This window comes from Halichoerus grypus, chromosome 1 (assembly GCF_964656455.1).
Source record: "Halichoerus grypus chromosome 1, mHalGry1.hap1.1, whole genome shotgun sequence".
Taxonomy (NCBI): domain Eukaryota; kingdom Metazoa; phylum Chordata; class Mammalia; order Carnivora; family Phocidae; genus Halichoerus; species Halichoerus grypus.
Window position 1 is genome coordinate 94,902,073 of NC_135712.1, and position 18,825 is coordinate 94,920,897.

General features: G+C 36.3%; 1 protein-coding gene across 2 annotated transcripts in view; it reads right to left on the reverse strand.

Annotated features, from left to right (window-relative positions):
• Positions 1-18,825, reverse strand: part of LOC118548702 (uncharacterized) — a 627,159-nt gene that overhangs the window by 352,868 nt on the left and 255,466 nt on the right. Inside the window, exons 5-6 of one of the 2 annotated variants that reach the window (XM_078069492.1) lie at positions 2,700-2,899; positions 916-1,043 (exon numbers count right to left, since the gene is read on the reverse strand). The exons of the other annotated variant lie outside the window; for it this stretch is intronic. The gene's annotated coding sequence lies outside the window, so the exon portion shown is untranslated. The remainder of the gene's footprint in view (positions 1-915; positions 1,044-2,699; positions 2,900-18,825) is intronic. 2 annotated transcript variants of the gene reach the window in all.

Consider the following 18,825-nt stretch of genomic DNA (forward strand, 5'->3'; position numbering starts at 1 on the left):
GAGCTTTTTACAGCCTATATCTACTTATTGGTCCCATCATGAAGGCAATACCAATTCTGAAAGCCCACCCTTTCTTGTTCAAAAAATGAATAGAAGACCTGAGCTCAGTTCTAGAAATTGAATATTCAGTCAAACAACAAAGATCAAAAATTTGCCCACTAATAACAATAATGTGGAACCTAGGGCTGCCCTAGGTTCTGCCTGTATCTACGCCCAGGTTTTCAATTCTTCCCTCAATTTCCTGGGCAACCCCCAAAACCTTTCAACAGATCCCAGCAATGCTCTCACTTTTGCCTAAGTAAGTTAGAAGTGGTTTCTGTTGCCTTCAATCAAAGAGCCCTAACTAAAAGTTCTTTATCCAAGAATTGTAAACAGCTATGGTGCAGAAACCTTTGGTCAAGATGATTGATGCAATTTTTCTGTGTACTTGATGAGAAGCTCAGTTCTGTAAGATATCCAAAAAGTGTACAAAAACATGGTTTCTATCTCCCCAGTAGGCTTTAAATATAGCTAGGGAAACAAATCACACATGGGAAATGGTTACAGAACTAGGAATAACTACGTTACTAAGAAAAAAAAAAAAGCCCAATTTTCTGTGCAATAGCAGTTCTAGAAAAGGGGAAAGAATGGAGGAGAACTAAATCTCGGAGACTTTCTGGAGGAAGATCAAGACTGACCACAAACTGGAATCTAAATAAATGGTCCCTGTTATTAGGAGTAGGAGTAAATGAATTTCAGTGAAGAAAAATATTTAGTGCATTCACTTAAACAAAATAATAAAATCCCTCAACAAATGGCTTTGGAGGATATAATGAAGTGAAGAGTCAGGCTCTTCATTGATAAAATGCACATTAGTAATGGAGTTGGCAGTGTTCAGGTTCACTAAAAAAGGTGCACACACATAAACAATCTTACCTCTGCCAACCCCAGATACACCTTGTCCAACGGGCTCTGCCCAGTCTTCAGAAGATGGATGAGTTGGAGGCTCACATAGAAAGGTAACAGGACAGACTGACAAGGGGTAAGGAGAAGGAAAAGAGGACCTGCAAGAGAAGAGTGAAAGTAATGGGGTTGTTAATGTAAGGAAGGAAAGTTACAGGAGAAAACACTTCAGAACAGTGGTATTTCAAACATTTCAGAAGACAGATTTGTCATTAATGCAAAAGGCAAAGGTAAGAAATAATGACAAGTGAAAATAACCAATGTTTATGTACAACATCAAGTCTTGGTTTTTTAAAAGTAAGTCAAGGGGCACCTGGGTGGCTCAGTCGTTAAGCGTCTGCCTTCAGCTCAGGTCAAGATCCCAGGGTTCTGGGATTGAGCCCCTCATCGGGCTCCCTGCTCCGCGGGAAACCTCCTTCTCCCTCTCCCACTCTCCCTGCTTGTGTTCCCTCTCTCGCTGTCTCTCTCTGTCAAATAAATAAAAATCTTAAAAAAAAAAAAAAAAAAAGTAAGTCAAGCCTTTTAACTGCCAAGAGGTTTTTTTGTTTGTTTTGTTTTAAGGGCCCCATCAGACATAAATTTCTATGAGTCTGAGATTTTACACATGGCTTGATTGAGGGATAAATCACTCCCTGGGGATATCTGTTCTACAAAGTCTAAGAACATGGCAGGAAATCTAGAGAGACTGAGATTTCATACTAAGTATGGTTCAGAAGACATACATTGATAAGTAGGGTGACTCTATAATTTATGATTCAATTTGGGACTCTTTGAGATTTCTAGGGGGGGTTAATAATTATGTTAGAAAGGGCACAGACCACATACATGGTCACTTATTCAAAGCCTCTCAGGTAGGAAGAGGGAGTAACTCGCAGAAAGCCTTTCCCCCCAAGAGTAACAGTAGTTTAGGCAGGTATCTGTTTAGCAGAGTATTATACGGATCTTTGGCCAGAGTACATTGCTTAGGTCAACCACCAGAGAAGAAAGGTCCTTTCTCTCCTGGTGCCCACCCCAACCTGGCCTGTCAAAATATGTTGAACACATATTTCAAGAGTATGGATTTGAAAGGGCATTAACATTTATTAATCTGAATTTACAATATCAAAATGTATATGGAATAGTAAGAAGAGATTTGGGAAAGGCAAGACACCGTTTTCTCTTAATTTCCCATCTGCATAACTAAGCTTTCTTTCTCCTCACAAATATTTCTCCTTGAAATCCTTCCCCAACTTTGTCCTCATCACGATTTTGTCAGACTTGTCATGCCCTCGTTTTGTTATACCTCCTAAATCCTGAAATTACTGAGGAAAGCCCCTTTCATATTCATAGCTACACCAACCAGGGCAGAGCCCCCTGGAGCCTATATGACATTAACCAAAAAAACATCTGATCCATATCTGGCTCAAACAGTCAGTAAGCTGGGGTAGATGTGGGATTTGAGGGCTGAACACCCAGTTTTATTAGTTAGCTGCTGGTAGTACCAGGTCTTTTCCAAACCAGGACTGGTGTTGTTCTTTCTATATTTATCCAGAGACAAAGACATTGTGTGTGGAGACATGTAATTTGCCCCATAGCCAGAGGCCCAAAAGGTCAATGTGACAGCAAAAGAAATCTCTGAGGCAAAGATTTAAAACTTTGCTTGACTCTAAAGCAAGGAAGTGATCACCTTGTGGGAAGGGATCAAGGTGTGATGAAATCTACTTTTCTCATCTCTCCCCTGTGATGAAAGAGGCAAATGAGTAATAATGGGAGCATACCTATGATAGAGAAGTTAGCAAACTGACGTGCTCTGGAGCCTGAAGAAAGTACGTGGTAAGGAGACCTCATATACCCAGAGCCTTCAATTTCACTGACTGACAGTTCTGTAGAAAATCCAAGTCAGGAATGGCAGAGGTTGGGTTGCTGCCTCGTGCCCTCCCTTGGTGACAGCTCCAGGCAGTTTTACTATCCAGCTGTTCTGTTTTTCAAAATGAAAGTAATTGGAATTGAACTACAGAGCTTTGCTAAAACCTTAGCAATTAACAGTGCAATTTACGAAATTGCACTGTAATGGAAAAGTGTCCATCAGTCAACCCAGTGAAATAACACATTTTCTCACCAGATGTGAGATTTAATATCTTCATAACTCTCTGGATTTACCACTTATGAATTGCCAGCCTTGCCTCGAGCTCTGAGAATTAATGGACTACATCCTGGCTATGCAAGGATGGTTTACAGTTGTAAAATATCCCTACCTTCATTTTAGATATATTTACCAAAATGTTCTTCTTTAAGATGTAATCGGAAAACAAGCTAGATGGGAAAATTTCATTTCTATTTACTAGGTTATATATTATCATTGTCTAGATAAATATAGCTCCCGGAGCCTCAGCACAGCACACTCTTATAACAGGAACAGATAGTTTATCACTGGCAGTGAACAATAAATAACGGTGCAAAGATGCAGTGGCTTTGTTTTAAACTTTAGGATATCCTCTACAGTTTTCTGGAAAGAGAAGCAACAATATTCTAAGTTTCTAATTCTGTATGTATGTACAGGTCCTGCTGTTCATCCCGGACTAAGAAGATAACTCAAAGAATCCACATATGTTCATGGTGTCACTATGGTTATCGGGCGCTTCGATTCTCATTTTTGCTTTCACTCCAATCTCAAACATCTGAGCCCCAGCCATGATGAAGCTGCCTCCTGAAAGCAGCCTTGGCAGACTCCTGTGATGCCAGAATCTCAAACTTTCCAGGTTTGGAAACTTATGCTTGCTTCCACCCTATAGGGGGAAATGCTGTAACAGTGAGAGTCACTCCACAGGCCTCGCATGGACTGAATTCATTGAATAAATGATTCTTCTCCTACAGTGTTGTTCCGGGACCTGTGCAGTAATATGTGCAGGGTGCCAAGTAGGCAATGAGAAGAAAGCAGGAGAGGCTGTGGGAGATTAGGGCGTGGGAGGTTGTGGTAGCACTTAGGGAAGGTTCTCCAGATAGCGGAGATTGCCTTCACATCACAAAGGAAATATGTTGTCAGGCACTGGGCTCATCTACAGGATTATATTTATTTTGGTCGGGGGGGGGCGGTCACAGAACCCTAGCATGTCAAGGAAATTTAGAGATCATCTATTTCAGTTCCTAATTTCATAGATTCATAAAATGACTCAATGACAACTGTTAATCACATCATCGCATCAGATGACACCACTCACTTGGCAAAACATGTTATACTATATAATCTGTCGTTCATTCCCAACTAATAACACTTATTTCTCCTTGACCAGATTAGTTCACTTTAGAAGTTAACACTTCTCTTGTTTTTTGTTTTTTTAGCAAAAGGAAACAGAGGTCATGAAGGGATCACCTTGTCTAAATAATAGAAGAGTCTGACATATCTCTGTATGATTTATTCTATCAGAGATGAAAATCACAAAGCAATAATTACATAGTAAGAAACAGTTCAAAACCCACAGAAAACAGACTGGTGAAATACAATTGAGATTGGTAAAATCAATTCAAATGATTATAAGAATCCTCAACAATAGAGAAATAAATTACTATTTTATAAATAATATTGAGCCGATGTGATATCAGTACAGAAAAATTACCTTTCTTGTATCACACAATGTATTAATTCCAGATGAGTCCGAATTAAATATTTCATTGAAAACTAGAGAGAAAAAAAAATTAGTCTTTTTCCAGCTATGGAGAAGAGATAAATTCCTGATACGAAAGAAATGGAGTATATCAGGATCTCACAGAGGCAAGATGGATGAGCACCAATATGTAAAACTAAAGCATCTAAACTATTCCATGTAAAAGAAGAAAGCAGCATAATGAGACCATGTACTAAATATATCTAATTAAAACATACTATCATATATATGTGTGTGTGCATGTACCTGTGTATACACACACGTTTGTGAGCATATAAAGATTAATGTGTCATTCACATCAGTACCCAGACTTGCCCTCATAAATAAAGGAGATAAATTTTCACATGAATAAAGAAAGAGTTATTATAAGGGAGGAGGGAGGAGATAGGCAACACAGCTTTACAAACAACTGAAAATGATAACTAAAATAACACTAAGGTATCATTGCATACCCAATGACATGGCAAATAGAATAGAAAATGATAAAGCCCAAAGTGAGGGTTTGAGGTATTAGAATATATACCTCAGAGGTCACCAACTGGAGGCCTGTCCAGGGGCATGATCAAGCTAACAGCAACTTTTTTCCCCACACAATATTCAGAAACACTTTCAAGTTCTTGCCAATGCTTAAAAATTGTAAGATTTCACGTAAAACCTGGATTTCCAGAGTCTCCATAAAAATGGGAAGTTCTATGCTAGCATGGCAACTGTAAGCTCACAAGGTAACATCTAGGCAGAGCTGAGCAGAGGCTGCTCTTCCTGCTAGATGGTCCCTGTGCCCAAGCAGGTGAGCTGCCCCCACTCCCCTCTGCTGTCAACACCTGGGCCCCTATAATCACTTTTCTATCATGTATGAGTGGGGTGGGGGCGGGGGGGAGGGGGGGAGATTCCCAGCTCACTTATTCAGAATCTGAGTTTTGAGATTTATGATTTACATATTGCCAAAGTCATTAAAAAGTTGTTCTTTCTAAGAAGATATCTTGAAATTTTAAACAAGAGTTTAAAGTCTATCAATATCCTTTGATATAATAATTTTACTTTAGGACTTTATTTCAAAGAAACTGGCATGTAACTCTCAAACACCCCTCCCTGCCTTCCCCCCAAAACAAACAGCAAATGCTCACTCATACTGGCAAAAAATGGAAAAATCTAAATATCTAACAGTACATGAATGGCTAAATAAACTAAGGCATAGCAACTGGAGAAACTTTCAGGTAACAATTACAAATGAAAGTAGATTAGGTGCCTAGTTTGATGAAAATGTGAAAATGTAATTAATGAGAAAAATGATCATCTCAGGTAATACGAAGAAGCTAAAGGTCTAGGGCTTTATACTGATAGAGATGAGAAGGGAATGTGGAAGGGTGCTGACTGAGTTCAATATGTATGAGAGATCCTTCACATAAAGGTGTTTGCAGTCATAATAAACTCTCTCAAAGGAGATAGCTGTGCAGTTCCTTAAGTCCTTTAGAGGACTGAGCCATACAACTAGGACAGGTGGTTATGACAACTTGCTTCTCTCAATCAGAGTCCACACAGCCCCTTGTGTAGGTTGTTCACTGTGTCCACACCCAGAGGATCAGGCACTTCTATATATCAAATTGAAATCTCTCCTGAGTTCATTGAAAATGTATTTTCTCAATGACCTGAAAATTTGAAAGGGTGGAACAGCTGACCTATACTCATAAAAATATTACTTATGCTTGAAGCCAGTAGTCAAATTCTAATATTCTCTGCCCTTTCAAAGGCAGTGAGGCAGGGATGTGTAATGGTTAAAGGCCTAGGCTTTAGAACAAGATATAACTGGGTTTCAATCCTATCTCCAAATCCAAACCACTTAACCTTTCTGGTTATCAGTCATCGTATCTGTAAGAAAGGAGATAATGATTTTGGTCTCACTAGGAATTTGGGGAGTGTAAAATGAGCTAATAAATGTGAAATATGAAGTGCTCAGTTTAGTGTCCAGTCCTTAACAAGTTATTATAGCAGTAGTGATTATTCTTATTAAAATAATTTGAGCGTTAGCTTTGTTTTCCTGTGAACAATCTGATAATAACTCTTAGCTTTCTCTCTGTAATAATATTTTTCTCTTCTTAGAACTCTCTCAGAATTTTTCTGCCTCCTTCTTTCCAAGTGTGACTTTTGCTATGGGGAGGAAAGCATTCTGCAATATCATCTTCCAACACAGTGTTGGTATCCTAAAAAATGAGGTAAAGATTCCGTAATAATAGTGGTTATGATCAAGGCATGCCAAATTTTACTATAACCTTCAGTAATCTGTGTTATGGAAACCTTAAACTACTCTAAAGTCTACCAAAAGAAGATCTAGACATTGGAAACTATATTAGAATAAGTGTTTCTCAGTAGGGGATCATTATCACCACATTAACAAATCAAGTACGCTATAATTTTGTCCTCATCCACTCCATACCTTTTAACTCTTTTGAAAGAAAACCAGTAGACAGGAAATATAATCTGATACAAATTCTAAAGCTATAAGTGTGAAATTGTCAATTAAATTCTATTTATTTACTTATTTTTTGCTTATTTAATACTTCTGACCAAAGTGTTTTTAATGAAACAGTCTAACATTTTTTTCTCTAATGTTTTAATAGGTAATATATATTTCTTTGTATCTGATCTTAAAAAACATATAATGAATCAGCTTTTTTCCTGTTTTAAAATTGAATAATTATACAGACTCCAACTGAAGTTAATTTAAGGTGACAAGAATATATTTGTGACATTTCACATCATTAAAATGAGTAAGGAATCCTTTACTTTTTGGAGGTAAATATGCTTCTGACTCATGTCCAAATAAAATTATCATAGATATTTTCTTTCAAATGGAAAGTACATCCACTTCAAATTTAAAGTGATGATAAAAACAAAATGGAGGGACATTCTGTTTCTCTTTAGTCTTCCAACTGTGATTTTAAAAGTTTATACTCCAGGAGGTTTCAGTAGAAATCTGTTAGAAGGTTCATATGAGTTTGTTACATGTGGGAGTGGGAGTGGGGGTATGTATGTCCTCCTAAGACTTAATAGTGTATTCACATCTAAACAGAGCCTTAAAGGTAAAATTATACTACTAAGAATAAGAAATATGATGAAATGTCTTAAAAATACTTCAAACCAGCTATATTGGATACATAATACAACAATACATTTGTTCTATGACTGTGTAATAAAACAATGACAAATATAATTTGTCAATTAAAAAAAAAAAAAGGAGGAAGAATGAGTGCCATCTTGTGGAGAGCCCTACCACATCCAAGCAATCTCTGCCCTAGTCTTTTGTTTTCTTACTTACAAAACCAGGACTTCCTTTTACCTTCATGTACCTTTCTCTCTTCTTAGTAGAAAGGAAATACATTATTTTTCCAATGGAAAGGATACTGTAGGTTGGAATATACATGGAAAAACCACTATTGTGGTCTGGACAATGTTAATAAAGAAGTCCTGGCTGGGATGCTGGAACATTCAGAAGAATGTATAGAAGTTTTACTACTTTGTATGCAACTACGGAAGCAGGAATATCATTCAAAAAAGGGGAGATTCTAATGGTGACAAAATAACTATGTGTGTGGCAATCTGGGTCTCCCTAAAATCTCATCTGCTCTGTCATGTTAAAGAAATTGAGGCAGTTGATTAGAGTCAGCATTTCCAAATTTCATAACCATGGCCTCATCATACCAATGCATTCAAAGACCCACTCATTTATTTTATGTTGGATGTATTTAATCTGACACTTTCATTAGGAAGGAGTTTATTTCCAGTATATTTTTAAAGGAGAACCTACTAAATAACATAGGAATAATATGTGAATTATACTGGTAAAAATCCTGGTGATGATAATAATAATAGACACTATGATTTATTGAATATAACATGACAGTTACTTTAGATATAATATAAAACCTTCTTAACAATGCTGCTAGGTAGGTACCACATTATTTTACATTTAAGAAGTTGAGTCTCAGAGAATTTAAGCAAACTGTTCAAGATCACAGAGCTAGTAGTAGCAGAGCTGGGATTTGAATCAAAAATCACAAATTTCCTTGACACCAAGTTTACTCTTAGGTCTGAAATTTTTGAGACTTGAGAAGTAACTGCAGTCACAAACATAACCATCTAGAAAAATAAAAGCCTTCCAAAGTATGGCCTTAAATCCCATTTTAATTATTCTGGCCATGCACCGTTTTTCCAGCATCCCAGCCAGGACTAGAATTATGAAAATCATTGTATGCTCCACTGAAAAACAGTTTCATTAGCATAGAATGCAATCTAGCTATTCCTTGGTGGGGGACAAAAATTACCCTCAATTGTAAAAGCTTGTTAACTAGAGATCACTTTTCAGTTGGACTATCTCTATTCAACATTAGATAAATACTAATTAACTATGAACCATGGAATGATTCAGTATTAACCTCTATCCTAAAGCAGTATTTTCCAGGTTTCAAGTTCTATACCTGATTATGAAACTTTCTTCTTTTTTCAGAATGGAAATATTTCCTCCATAAATAAAAAAAATGTTGTAACTAAAATTTCAATAATGTAAATTAAAAAAGGTACTCTATAATTCTAATTCTTTCACCTTTGTTAGAGTGTATGTGAAAATTTGTTTTTGTTGTTATTGTTGTCGTGGTATCTTTTTTCCTTTTTGTTCCCAACTATCTACCTTCATAATTTTTAATAATAAATCACATATTTAGGTAATTAGCATAGGCACTTATTAAAATTACAAATACTATTCATAGCAGCATATTTCTGATGTTTCTTTACATTAAAGCAAGATGAATCTCATCTGGAAAACACACACACACACACACACACACACACACACACACACACACACACACAAACTAGATTCCAGGAAAATGTTCATCTAAAAATAGACAAGCTTTTGGGCTTTTCCCATGTGTCTCAAGGTATGGATACCAGTAAAGGCAAATTAGATAAATACATTTTTCTTTATTCATACTCTCTTTATTTTTATTGTTAGTTTCTGACCATTTAAATGACTAACTCAGGGATATCTCTGGACTTCATTTTTCTCATCTGACTGGAATAGTGATCTTTAAAATTTTAGAGCAATGGTTTTCAACTTGTGAGTTACAGACCACTGGCAACAAGTGGAATGATTGCAGAGTCTGGAAATTCTTATGTGTAAATAAGATTGGATTTTTTTTTATATTGGATACATGACAGGTCATACACTCTCATACATATACATAGATAAATACATTGTTTGTCAAATGTCTATATTGTTGCTTTTGACTAATACAATGAAAATTCATTTGACAGTTTATTGGCCTCATGATTGTTATTCTGTATATTCTTAGTTAACCAAGATTAAACATACAACTATTATAGATGGGGTCATGTTGGGAAACATTGTCCAGCGGTGACAGAATTTCTTTTTCTTTGGTGATTGTCATCTCAGTGTCACTCAGAACAAAGAGATACATAGAGCTGCCCAAGCATAGCTTGGTAAAGAAGAAAGAGAATGAAAAAGAATGTAATGTATCAGCAACTAGCAATGGCCCTTGTCTTTCCTCTTCTAAAATAACCTCAAGGTCTGTCCAGATCAAATATCACCATTGAATAGCTAATTGAATGTAGTAGTCGTCATGGGTAAAAGTGTCCAAGTACTGAGTAGCCCAATATTTTTTTCTGTTGTTTTTATGCAATGCCCCAAACTAACCTTTGGAAAATTTTCCTAAAGAAGAAAAGAATAACCTCACTACCCTCAGCCTCCTTTACTTTAACCTTTTTTTGAAATCATGGGCTTTTGGTTCTTTTTACCCATTATTCAGGAAATGGTCAGCGAGAAAGTGCAGGAAGGACCAGAGTAGCCACTGTTGCAGCCACTGTTTGGTTTGGGGCAACAAGGCAGACCTATGCAGCCTGTCATCCTTAGCACTGAGGTGTGGAGACCACTGAGCTTTCCTGCTAACATGTGCAAGTTCAAAAAGAATAATTTCAATGTAAAAGTTCAGTTGGTCGCTCTATAGTGAAATAAATTATTTCAGCTGCTACATTTTTGAAGTTACTCTATCAGAATTTTAAATCCTTTCCCATACATCCCCTAAGGGCATGTGAGCTGAACCAAGCCTCCTTTCTGTTTTATGATTTCTAGGCTGACGGGAGTTCACAGCAAAAATAACTTCCGAACATCAATCAAGCCCTGTCCGTCTGCTCTTTTATTCGACATGCTTCCTTTTCATTGTAATAATATACTCTTTTTTACATTTAAAACATGACATTCAATACAAATCACTCGTTAAGAACTTTATATGAAATGCAAACCTTATCAAATGTAGGAAAATAAATAGAAATCATGGAGGAAAAAATGAAAGCATAATATAGATTCAGGAGAATTATTTTTTTGTACTTAAAGTGAATACAATTCTACAGGCATTTGAATCCTTTTGTACTCTTATTTTAAACAAAAGTATATAGAGTGCCTTTAAACAAAGTGAAAGGAGGAGGGGCATATGACCAAAGAAAATGGTCTGGCACAAAAATGTAAATTACCAAAGATTTATAAATACCAGAATACTAAAGATCTTAAATTCTTTTTTATATGTGTTTCAAGTAATTGCTTGGTCTGATTCTGAAAGGAAGTCAGAAGTGAAGTGGTTATTTCTTGAGACAAAGTAGTTATCCAATTGCAGTTTGCAACATTTTAGAGGATTGTGAAACCAATTTAGTGACATTGGTTAATGAAATTGAATAGAGCAGAAGAGATCATAAATTATAGGAGGGCACTGCACATCACAAAGTTAAAGCTTTTTTTACATTAAAAATATATATGTGCTAGCAATATAAAATGTATTATTTGCTGTGTACTAGGCCAAAATTAGTGACAAAATAATACCTACATCTTACTTCTCTGTGCTCAGAGGATCATAGTTTGCAAGGTGTTTTGGAATTCTTCTATAGAAATATAATTACAATATAATTAAAAATCCTGCATAGTGCATGTTACTTAATCCAAAGAAGATGTGCAAAACCCAGCAGGGTATTTTGAGAAACAGATTAGTCAAGAAACATGACTATTTTGATTCTAGCTAATATATCTCTGGTTATTAAAAATATAAATCAGCGTTGCCAACAGATTTAATTAAGATCATGTTCAATATGAAAAGGACAACAAGCATCTTTGGAGAGTCACAAGCACACTTCCTATATCTGTACATTCTGAACGCTAGTTATTGGTTTCCATTAAAGCCAAGACTCTTAAACTATCCGTAGAGGGAGCCAGTTAACAATCAGCAGAACACCCAATGTTTCTCATCATATATGGATTTTTAAGCCCTTTAATTTTTGTTGAAATATTTGCTTTAATAATAATTATGATGATAAAATAATATGATATGCAACAAAATTAATGATAGCTGTATTTCTTTGGGTAATCCATTATATGACTAGGCACTATAAATATATCTCATTAAATTTTCAGAACAATCCTATGAGGTAGATTTTATGGCTTCCATTTTACAAGAAACACAAAGTTCAGAAAGGTTTAATAATTAGTGGAATGTCTCAGAATTTAAACTCAAAAGCCAGTGTTTTTCATTACTTCTCAGGATAATGAGATATAACGCATGGGAAAAAATAAATTTGGACCTGTACCTCATGACATATACAAAAATTAACTCAAAGTGAATTAAAGAACTACCGATTAAGCATCCAACTCTTGATTTTGGCTCAGGTCCTGATCTCAGGGTCATGAAATCAAGTCCCATGTTGGGCTCCATGCTCAGCGGGGAATCTGCTTGGGATTCCTTCTCTACCTCTCCTCTGCAATCCCCTCACCCCCCGCCCCATGCACTCACTCTCTTTCTCTCTCATAAATAAATAAAATCTAAAATAAAAAAAAACTCTTAGAGGAAATTATAGACATAAATCTTTGTGACCTTGGATGAGACAATGGTTCTCTCAACCTAGCACTAAAAGCACAAGCCACCAAAGAAAAAAATAGAAAAATTGGACCTCATCACAAGTAAAAACTTTTGTGTATCAAAGGACACTATAAAGAAAGTGAAAAGATAACCTTCAGAATGGGAGAAAATATTTGTAAATCACATATCTGGTAAAGGTTTAGTATCCAGAATATATAAAGAATACTTACAACACAGAAATAAAAAGACAACCCAACTGAAAAATGGGCAAAAAAAAAGATGAATAGACATTTCTCCAAGTAAGATACACAAATAGCCAATAAGCACATGAAAAGATGCTCAACATCATTAGTCATTAAAGAAATGTAAATCAAAACTACAAAGAGATATCACCTCATACCACTGTGATGGGTATATATATATATATTTTTTTTTTTTTTTTTTGAGTGGAAAAAGGTTTTGATGAGGGTATGGAGATTTGGGCCCTTCCTTACATTGCTGATGGGAATGCAAAAAGGTGCAGCTACTATGGAAAGCCAGCTCTGTAAAAAGTTAAGAGTTATCATATGACCCAACATTTCTACAACTAGGCATCTTCCCAAGAGAAATAAAAACATGTTCTCAAAAAATCTTGTACACAAATGTTCGTGGCAGCATTATTCTTAGTAGCCAAAAAGTGAAAACAACTCAAATGACTATCAACTGATGAGTGAATAGAATTTCTGTTAACAAATGAATCAATAAACAAAATGTGGTATACTCACACAAAAGAATATTATTCGGCCATACAGAGGAATGAAGTACTGATACGAGTTAAAATATAGATAAATGTTGAAAACATTACGCTAAATGAAAGAAGCCTGAGAGAAAAAGGCCACATATTGTATGATTCCATTAAACGAAATGTCAAAAATAGGCAAATCTATAGAGACAGAAAGCAGAAAGTAGAACCATAACTGAAAGGAGCTGAAGGGAGGGGAGAATGCGGAGTGGTTGCAAAGCCACTTGGTATGGAGTTTCACTCTAGGGAATGAAAATATTCTGGAATTAGATGGTAGTAATAGTTACACAATTCTTTGAATATACTAAAAATCACTGATTTGTATACTTCAAAATGGTGAATTTTATGTTATGTAAATTTTATGGTACATAATTATATCTCAGGAATTTATGGTATGTAAATTATATCTCAGGAAAGAAAGCAAACATAGATTGGGAGGGTAGGGTGAGGATAGGAAATGAATCTTGGAAAGGAAAATAGTTTGAACATGAGACTATGTTTTCACTCAGTTATTCCACAAACATTTATTGAACACCTGCTATGTGCCAGGAGTTCTGATAGTCACTAGAGATAGAGAAGAGCTAAACAGGCAATTATTATGGAACTTTGGTATTGTTGGAGAGACTCTAAAATTAAAAAAAAAAAAAAGTAATGTTGACTGGATAACAAAGATAATGTGAAGAACATGATAAGAAAGTTGCAGAGATGAATGGTATCTCCTCTCTAATTCTGCTTGGAGCTAGTGAGGCCAGTAGATTAAAATGATGAAAAAGCATCAGTATGGTGGAATTATGTTTATAATTTTTCTTTCTAAAAATGAATTGTCATATCATATGCCAAGTGTACAAGCTTTTAAAAAAATTAAAACAAACCTATATGATGCTTCTTTCTGAAGCAACCCTCCCATGCAGTCACTTCACTGTGACTTGTTCCTTCCTTCATATTGAGTACCACTGCTCGGAGAGGAATGGAATCAAGGTCTGAGTGTCCTTGACTTTTCTACTTCCATTCCATACATTTTGTGGAATGACTACTGGCTCGTAGGGCACTAAGCAGGTAACATGAAGAAGGCCAGTGTGGAAATATGAGTGTGCATATTTGAGACCTAAATCATTTTCCTTAGTTGTCAATTATGAATATTATGTTTCTGGCTTCCTCAGATTGACATTTTCCCATTCCTTTTTAAAGGATGTTTCTTAGAGAGTAAAGATAGGGTTATTTATGGTTGCATGGCCACAAGAACACTATATTATGTTATCAGCATTTAGTTATGCATAATCAATTCAAAAGAATCTGTTTTAGCTGCTCAGCAATTTCTCTTGATAATAAGAACTAAAGTCACTACTGTCCTGCAGATGAGAGAAAAGTGTGTCTCCCCTCAATCTATAGATTCTCTGCTGAAATGCATCTATGAAATTGTTCATAGAAAGGTTATTAGATTTTATGTAAAAATGTTTTAATGTAAAATATTTTTTAGAAGATGGTTCTTGTTCCCAAAGTCATATCCCCAAATCCTCTAAATTATCATCATCATCATCATCATCATCATCATCTCCTTGAGAGAATATCTATACCTGTCTATAAATACTTACTCAATATTAACCAACAATGAAGGAGGCCACTGGAGCTACATATGAGGAAAAGCCAATGGTTGCATTATGCTCCTAGTAAAACTAACAGCAGAAATATAAAAACCTAGGCTGAAACCTAACTTGAATTGCCTTTGTGGTCAGCATAACATTCTTGTGGTCTCTAGACCACTAAAAGCCAGAAAGCTTTAAAAAGAAAATTCAGGGGTCCCTCGGTGTCTTGGTTGGTTAAGCAGCACCTTTGGCTCAGGTCATGATCTCAGGGTCCTGGGATTGAGCCCCACATGGGGCTATCTGCTGAGCAGGGAGCCTACTTCTCCCTCTCCTCCCCGCTTGTGCTCTCTTTTGCTCTCTCTCTCTCTCGCTAGCTCTCTCTCTCAAATAAATAAAATCTTTAAAAAAAAAATTCGTATCAGATATAAGCTACTGCCAGACATGTAAGATTGCTTTGTTAATACAACTAATTTATGTTTTTGTTCCTCTTCTAAAATGCTTAGATTTAGCTACATCCATCAATTGGGATGAATATAATTGTACTTTTTGTACTTGTACAGTATAACAAAGCAAGAAGCAAATAGATTTCTATCATTCTTTTTCTCTGGGATTGGTATATAGTGTTGTATCATAAGAAGAAAAAAGAATATTAAAATGGAAGTTGTAAAAGCATCAGAACCTGTAAGTAAGTCCACGGTCAACTCTACCACTGGCTTTGCTGGAGAACTTAGGCTTCACAGAGCTGGCCTTTTCTCATATACAGAATGGACTAAGTATAATCAATCCCTCGCAAATTTACTAGGAATATTTAATTAGAAAAATTATTATGTAAAAGCATGTTATAAAACAAACAACAAATACATGCTAACTGGTTATGATACGTATGCAATATAAAGAGAAAAAATCATCTTCATGTTTTATCTCTTTAATTGTAGAATTTATGTTAGATGAGGACAGAGATTTCTCTCTGGGTTTTTCATGGCTATATCTCTAGGCACCTTGAACAATTCCTGGCACAGAGTAGGAATTTGGCAAGTTTGCCGATCCAATAAATGAATGAAAATGTAATATGTATATTACTTTCCCTTCTGTTTTTCCTAAAACATATATATATGATACAAAAATATCATATATTTTTTTATTTCTGCTCCCTATACAGAATAAAGCATAAATGTTGTTTAATTTAATCACAATTGCCTGAAAGCATTGAAAGAACACATTTTCAGAACAGAAAGGAGAAATTCAATACTGTGTATTAATCAGTACTGACTGAACACATGTTACACTGCTACACTAACAAGAAAGGAGAGTTTGAAATATTTCTAGTGATTTCTCTTGATTTATGTATTAGAGTTGATTGTGGACCTCAAATCAGCAGGCGAGGAGGGACAAAACTTAATATCTAGAATCTCTAAATCTACATCTCATCCCTCAAAATATGTGCACTGATTTTTTGATGGCATATTGGAATCACACAAGAGAAATATAACCATGGTCACCAAACTTTTTTTAAAAAGGATTTCCTAGAAAAGGGGACTTCTGTGAAAGAATCAGAATAGTAGAAACCTTCATTGTGAAAGGAAAGTGTCTGCATTTAAAAACAAAATTTGAAAATACATTTGATATCCCCCTGTGCCAATCATGTTTCAAAAGAGTTTTTCACATGACCACATTTAAAAATTGCATTCGATAGTCATTCTATTTCTGTTTTATATAGGAGATGACAGAGCAACTAACTTGTCCAAGATCCTGTAACTGGAAAGCACTGGAGGCAGACTTGAATCCAGGATTCTGACTCTGCCTCCCATGTCCTTCCCTCTGCATCTCTCCTGCTTGTGTACCTATGGAGTAAGAGAACCAGAGCAAATCACCAAGTCACATTCACCATGGGAATTCTTCCATAGCCAGGCAAGTTAGGAAGCTTGGATGGACATCATAAATTCTATTGGCCAATAAGAACCCTTATTGGATGATTTTTAAGGCCATTAGTCAGCTAGATGGAAAAGAAATATGGTGCATAAACTTGCTCTAGGGACATGGATTGGTGGTCGGTAGCCACAGGTGATTCTGGGTACAATCTGGTATGATGCTTCTCAAATTGCCCATGGCCTGGCATGGACTCATCTAGTTCCTAGGACATGAAATTGTCCAGTCATCAGGGAAAAGGGAGTTATTAAAAACATAAGCAAGTAATTTAAAATTAAGTGCTATAAGAAATCTAGAACAGCTGCAGACCCCACTTTTTGGTAGCTGAATAATAGAGCTCAGTAGTTTCAGCCAGGAACTAGGAGGGAAGCTGGGCATGTATCCATGTATTCACAAGATATATATAAACACACTTCATTAGCTTACAGTTGTTGCAGAGAGAGAAGAGGAGGGGCATGGAAGGCATTAATACAGGAACTAGAAAAGGAATCTATAGACAGGAACAGTGACATCACCCAGAAAGCAAGAAACCCTCTGTGAGCAACAAGGGAGACCCAGTGAATGAGGAGAAGAGATGTGAGGAAGGCTTGTGTCACTGTTCCTGACGGTGAATTTAACCCTCAGTGTTGGGGCTGGGGGAGGGGCGTGGTAAGAAGTAGGATAAAAAAAGGATAACTTAAGCCTCTACAAGAACTCTTTTGAGATCCAGAAATAGTTATCTCTGCTTCCATGGGTGTGTGTGTGGATGTTCCTGGACTTCCAAGAACTGATTTGGCAGGCAGCTCTTACAAATTCCTCTAGTGGTAGTCAGTTAGCTCCTTCTGTGAGGTCTTGAAATTTCTCTGGTTCCCTCAAACATGCTGTTGTCTAAGGAGGTATAACATGTGGCAATAAAAAGAGCCAGGGACCTGGCTGAACTAGAGTTTAGATCCTAGCATCTGCATTTAGATTCCACATTTGCTGTGTGATCCAAGGCACTTCCTTGAGCCTCAGAATCCTCCTTGTTAAAATGGTATTGATACATATACCTCTGAGGGTCATGAATACTAAGAAGATAATGCCCATTATGTGTTTGATACAGCATCTTCTTCTACAAAGTAGATGTTCCATACAGGGTAGCAACAAAATCATCATTGCCCCCATTATTATTAGCTATCAGTAGCTTTCAATTTTGGCTTAATTTTCAGGTCTACATGGAGGAGAAGGGCTATATAATACCAATAACCTGGCACCACTCCAAACTGGTGGAAATCTGTAGAGATGGAGCCCAGGAATGTTTTATCATAAAGTCTCCCAAGTGACTCTAATATTCACTTCTGGTTGAGAACTACTGTTCCACCTTGAGTCAACTCCTTGCCTTGTTCCTACAACAGCTCTTACTCCCTCTGGAATTACCTGCCTTTAAAACCAAAAGGGACACCATTTCTGTACTCAGAGGTGGATTTAACATGAAGTTTCTGAAATGTAAGATTGAGACCCCCTCACTTCCATGAGCCCCTTCCAAGACCCTAAAACTAATTCCATATTCATAATTTTGTATTATTTTTATTAAATATGGTTTCCTGCATTGGATTAGTTTCAGGCTCCATGCAACCCAAATCCCTGAAATTTTGTTCAGTTTCCCTTGATGTAAACAACCAGCCTCAAATGCTTAGCTTGTGCCTGGATTGAATGTGCTATTCAAACTTGGCATTGATTGCACTATTTGTTGGTCTTCCCTTAATATTTGAAGTGTTGACATTACCTTCAATTCCTATTAACTCTTATTGAGTCCTTTGTTTTGTAAAGTTTACTTTTCTAGTCTTTTTGTTTTTAGCCTGTCAAACAGCTGGTCCAGCTAGAAAAACTGTATCAACCACCAGCTGAGAGCTAACCTGGCTACCCCATACTTGTATGTATGCACCCCCACTGGTGGCCTGGGAGAATGTGGAGGACATTCATAGCAAACTGACTACAATTCTGGGTCTTTTCCCAGAACTCAGAATAAAAACTAACATTTCCTGAAAGTAATGCTGCTCAGTGACCTCCAATCCAGTATCTTG